Source organism: Watersipora subatra, chromosome 2 (assembly GCF_963576615.1).
Source record: "Watersipora subatra chromosome 2, tzWatSuba1.1, whole genome shotgun sequence".
In the NCBI taxonomy this organism is placed as follows: Eukaryota; Metazoa; Bryozoa; class Gymnolaemata; order Cheilostomatida; family Watersiporidae; genus Watersipora; species Watersipora subatra.
This window is the reverse complement of record NC_088709.1, coordinates 17,155,931-17,161,930: the sequence shown is the minus strand read 5'-3', so window position 1 is coordinate 17,161,930 and position 6,000 is coordinate 17,155,931.

Genomic DNA, 6,000 nt, shown 5'->3' with positions numbered 1-6,000 from the left:
AGCAAGACTATTGAATCAATTGGGCACATACTTATCACACATGCCAATCTTTAATGGCTTCACGCTTAAAGGTTGACTTGCAACAAAATTCACATTACAGTTATTTGGTATCATAAGATTCACCATGTCTTACTCTGTTGTGTTGTAGGTGCAAAGTATATGGGAATGTGATTACAAGCTCTTAAAAGCTCAAAAACGAACAGTTAATCGCAGCCACACGAGACCGCCGTAGTTTGGATTCGCTTTCCAAAACGGCTCAAATGGGACGTAGTTATTACATGATGGTTTCTGTTTACACTTTCATGCAACTTCATTCGTCGAAATATTTTCACAAATATACTTCACGCATTCAATAAAACCATGTCTATTGTTCTTACGCGTCTGTTTTATCATCATTGTAATGCTGTCACTTTTAGCACTGATATCTTCTAACTTACCGTAAAAATTCATTTAATTTTTAGCCTTAGCTTGAAGGATTACATATCATTGTCTGATAATCATGACAAGCCTGTTGGTCACCTGTGATAATCGAAAAGTGCTGCAGAAATTATTTGCGAAGTATTGGGTCACATGATCAGATTACGACTTGCCGATTAGACCAAACCGAAACAAAACTGTAAAGTAGCGAGCATCTATATTTGATACGGGTTCTTCAGTAAAACCCAAAGTGTTTGTCATAAACTAGTGCTACGATAATTTTTATATTGAGCCTTTTATTGGCCTTTCAATTCACGTGAGAACATTACGTGACAAGGCAATAACGAAATTTCATGATTATGTCAGAGAAATAAAGAGATTCCAATCTTTGGCGGCTTTTCGTTTTTGAGCTTTTAAAAGCTTGCAATCACATTTCCACATATTTGGCACCTACAACACAACAGAGTAAGACATGGTGAATCTTTTGATACCAAATAACTGTAATGTGAATTTTGTTGCAAGTCAACCTTTAACAGATGTCATGGAGGGCTGCCATTAAGCCAAAACCATAGCACAGTTTTACTCAAGTCGACTGGTTGTGTGAGCGAGAAAGAAATAATGATATCATAAAGTCATATCATCTCTCTCTTGCAGTGGTGGTAGTACGAGAGATGACAACTTCAATTGAGTTAACAATTCCCTTGATTTACTATTCTGTAGGATATAGATTAAGGTGTGTTAAGATTTAATTGTTAAGTATTTACTAACAGACTAAATTACAGACTGAGTCTCCTTATATACTGGTTTTGCTCCAGCCTATTTCAGGCTGTTTAGTCATCTTTTCCGAAATCCAATCATTTAGCCCAAGTCAAGAAGAGCCGAGAGTCGCCCTGGACGCAGCACTGACTGGGCTAAATTGTATCATGTCTATTGTTTAATATTTATTGCAGGTCATCACAACGCAATGGTGCTAGAAAGGAAAACTGACAGCTTAAGAATGAGAGTCCTACGACGTGGCGCAGTTTTTGATCTTTTTAACCTTTCATCCAGCTTTGAATGGCAGCACCATTGCTGTCAGTTGATATATAATGACTCATCATTTTGGATTCAGGTATGACTTGTTCTTAGCAGGCTTCTTTTTCTTAAGTTCTCACATAGCTCACTGATGTAATTTGGAAATATTGCCCACAGCCACTATGATACATGGCATAAAAAATATTATCTTTGCAAGAGGTGACTGTGGTTTATTAGAGCAATCACAAAATGTACGCCTTGACACTATGCATGTATTCTCATTAATGCTGGCTTGAGGGATTAGTTCTAGCTACATGACAAAGAGGGTGTTACATAATACATTACATAATATGATGCAAACTACATCACCCCTTGATTTGTAAATCACAACCAGGGTAATCAGAAAATATTAATAGTTTACATAATAGCATAACATACATGTATATCTGAACTGACAATACAAATCATCACAACCCAAACATGGCTCTAGTGTTCATAAAATTCTCCATATCTTTCTGGAGGTCGTCTGTCTCTAATAGGTCTGGTATTGCCCACTTCAGTATTTTCGCTGTCATGATCACTGTCACTCTCAGTATCTGAGTCTACGGAACTATTGTCATTTTTACAGATGTTGAGATTATCAAAATCAAATTCAACTTCCACAGCATCGTCACTTGACACCCTATCACTGCTCGTATCCTCGCCATTACAATCAGCTAACCGTATTTCTGAAATGTGCCTGTTTGTGCCATCAACCTCTAAGACTACATCAGATACCAACGCAGTTACTGTTCCTTTTGCCCATACAGTAGTACATTTAGCATGCACTGGCTTAACATATACTGTGTCACCAATTTTGTACGGGTTTCTTAACGCTCCACGTGAAAATCTTTGTGGCTCTGCAACAACGTCAGGATTTCTTACTGCGTAGGAGTATAGCATTTGCGAAGGTACAATACCTCGCCTGTTTGGGGTATTGTTGTACCAAAATACCATTCTGTTAACCTCGTTTCCTGAACGCGCAGCCATTCTTTTAATTGTCCTATGGTTACGTTCGACAATGCCATTACCAGATGGCCTGTAAGCGCAACTTAACAAATGATTTACGTTCCATGTTTTAAGGATGCTAGACAACTGCGCGCTTTTGAAGCATGGACCGTTGTCAGAAAGCAACTCTTGTGGGGGACCCCGCTCCTCAAATATGCGTACCAACTGTGCTATTACAGAGTTGGCAGTCTCATCTCTCAGTTTTAACCATATTGCAAATCTGCTAGGGCCGCAATCCAAGATGGTCAAATAAGGTATTCGGCCCACATGTGTGATGTCAACAGCAAGTCTATGCCACACCTTTTCGACTTCCAAATTTCCTCTCTCCCATCTCACAGGTGAAGGATCAATTTGTTTGCAGATTTGACACTCTTTCACAACCCTTTCAATCACATCTTTTGAGGCTCTGTCACCAAACCTCTGATTAGCTAAGTAACTCATCTTGTCAACTCCTAAATGGTGAACTTGATGCATGTTATATATTTCTTCATCAATACTTGAAACTTCCTCCGCTGCTACGCCCACACATGATACTAGTGGTTTCAGCCACTTTTTGTTCACCCTCGTTAAAACATCAGCACGATTGTCCGCTGACTTGACTAAGGACATTTGTAGAGTGATGCCATATTCTTCTACCAATTGCGCAATAACCCCAAGCCGCCTTTTGACTATCATTTCTGAAAATCCACTGACTTTGGGGCGATGGCTTTCTGTGATAATGGAATTAACCCAGTTATACACTGATAATGAGTCAGTGACAATCGTAGCTTGTTTTACTGATTGTCACGCGAAGCCCTAGAACACGCGCTTCACGTAAATCGACAGGCTCTTTTGTGACTAGACCAAACTTTAACAAATGGCTGCGCACAACTTCGACTGGCACTACTGACTTATTTACTAAAATATCATCGATATAATGATCAGTACCAGCAGCAACCGTAGGATCAAGTGACAACACTGTTGACAATATTTTTGACATAATCTTAGGCGCTGCATTGAGACCAAAACCTAGTCTAGTCATGACATACAATGTTCCATGAAACATAACAGCTTGAAATCTCTGCAAACTACCATCAACATGCAGTTGTAAATATGCTTTCTTTAAGTCTAACATGCAAGCATCACTGCCTAACTTACGCCACTTGCGGAGTTTGTCTTGGCATACTGCGGTGTCCAAACCAGGATGACTGCTGACATACCCATTCAGTTCTCTGCTATAATTCATTACAGGTCGTACCTTTGTCTCTTTATTAGGTTGTGTAGCTGCCAACAATGGAATAATGCCAGTTACAGGTCCATGAAGCGCTTCTCGGTGTGGCTGCAGCCATCCGTTTTCTATCCATTGCATTACCTGTTTTTCATATTCTTCTCTGACGGCATCATTTATAGCGTATTCTCCACATGTATTGGACAATATAGGCTCTCTACTTAACCACTTCCAAGCAACTGTCCACTTGTGACCATCAAATTGTGCTTTAAAGTCTCTATCATCTATAACTATCGGCGGCTGCTGGTCATCATTATGACTGACAGGACTAGCTTTGTTACGTAGCATCACGCCAACTGTTCTTAACTGTCTTGCTCCAAAGAGTACACCTCTATTTTTATCTATAGATACCCCGCCTAGCTTTGCAATGCCATCCATTCCCAGTATCATCTGGCAACCGCTTACTAGCTTCGGAGCAATCATACACTGAACTGTAATTTTACAAGAGTGATCCAGTTCTATATCAAGAGTTGTCTCACCCTTGCATGTAGTGATATGTCCATTTAACATCATTATTTGTCGCTGAGGACCTTTCGGCAGCAATCCTAACTGCTGTGCCCACTGTTGTTGTATAATTGATTGCTCACATCCACTATCCACCAATGCTTTTATCTTTGTGCCTTTTATCCATACATAAACAAAGGGTAGCACCGAGTTTTTTACATTGGGGGAAGAGCCGGTGCATACACTTCCCCACTGGCATTTCCCTGCATCTGGAAACAGTTTTTCTGGATGTGACCAAGTTTATTACACCGGTAGCACCTGACCTCACGGCGCTGCCAATGCTGCCTCCTTTTCCCAGCAGCACATGAGGTCGTTTCGCCATTTCCTGCAGTTATCATCATGCGGGCCCTGTTCACTAACTCCGAAAGACCCATGTCTTCTACAGAAGCAATAGATTTTAGTTGTGTAGCCACTTCTGTAGGTAATCCTGCCATGAATGCACATTTAAGCAATGGGTCAGGTTCTGATTGTCCCATCAAAGTTGTTAAACGTTTGAGATCTGCCAGATATACATCTACAGCTTCACCATCTCTTAAAGCTCGGTTTTGCAACTGAATATAAGCACTGAACCTGTCTACACTAAAAGCTGTCAACAAAGCTGCCTTTAGTTTAGGGTAGTCTTCCTTGATATCATCTTCTAAATGTTTATACACGGCAAATGCTGCTCCTGACAAGAATAATGGTAAGAAGGTTGTGAGGTCGTCCACTTTTTGAAGCTTGGCCACTAACTCTAGCTTGTCCACCCAGACACTGAAGTCACCGCTTTTACCATCCTCATATGTCTTGATAAGCTCGGATACCTTCACTGACATTTCTAGTGTAGTTTAGAGCCGAAATAGCTTGTGGTTTATTAGAGCAATCACAAAATGTACGCCTTGACACTATGCATGTATTCTCATTAATGCTGGCTTGAGGGATTAGTTCTAGCTACATGACAAAGAGGGTGTTACATAATACATTACATAATATGATGCAAACTACAGTGACAACCTTGATTGAATTAACAATTCCCTTGGTTTACTATCCTATAGATAAGATTCTATTCTATAGAATGTAGATTACGATGTGTTAAGAAAAGAAGGAGAAAAAAGAAAGAGAGAAGGGAGAGGAAGGAAGAGAGAGAGGGAGAGAGAGAAAGGGAGAGAGAAGAGGAGAGGGAGAGAGAGAGAGAGAGAGAGAAAGAGAGAGAAAGAGAGAGGGGAAGAGAGGGAAAGAGAGGAAAAAAGGGGAGGGGAGGAGAGAGAGAGAGAGAGAGAGAGAGAGAGAGAGAGAGAGAGAGGAAGAGAGGGGGAAAGAGGGAGAGAGGGAGAGAGGGAGAGAGAGGGAAAGAATTAGTGCACTATGGCGTGTGTTTTCAGATTTGGTTGCTTCTGGACTGCAACTGATAGTTTCAGTTTCACAATATTAACTATAACTTTTATTTCTTGATACAGAATGCTCAGCTTACAGCTGTGTAGGTTTCATCAAGTTCAGAGTGTTAGTGCAGGTTTGTAGAAGATTTTCAGTGTTAGAACCTTCTCAATGAGCTATATTGTGTAAAATTGTACTTTTTGAAAGATATAAAAACTAGCCTGCTATTACAATATTTTTTATAAGTCAAATAAAAATGAAGCGTCATCAGTGAAGAAAGTAAGGAATGTGTAACTTCTTTGGCCAGTACACTGTCAGAGAAAGTGTTTTTAAAAATTAATGATTTCATACAATGCATCAAGAACATTTGCTTGGCTACGACGCGTTACCTCTTTCCAAAA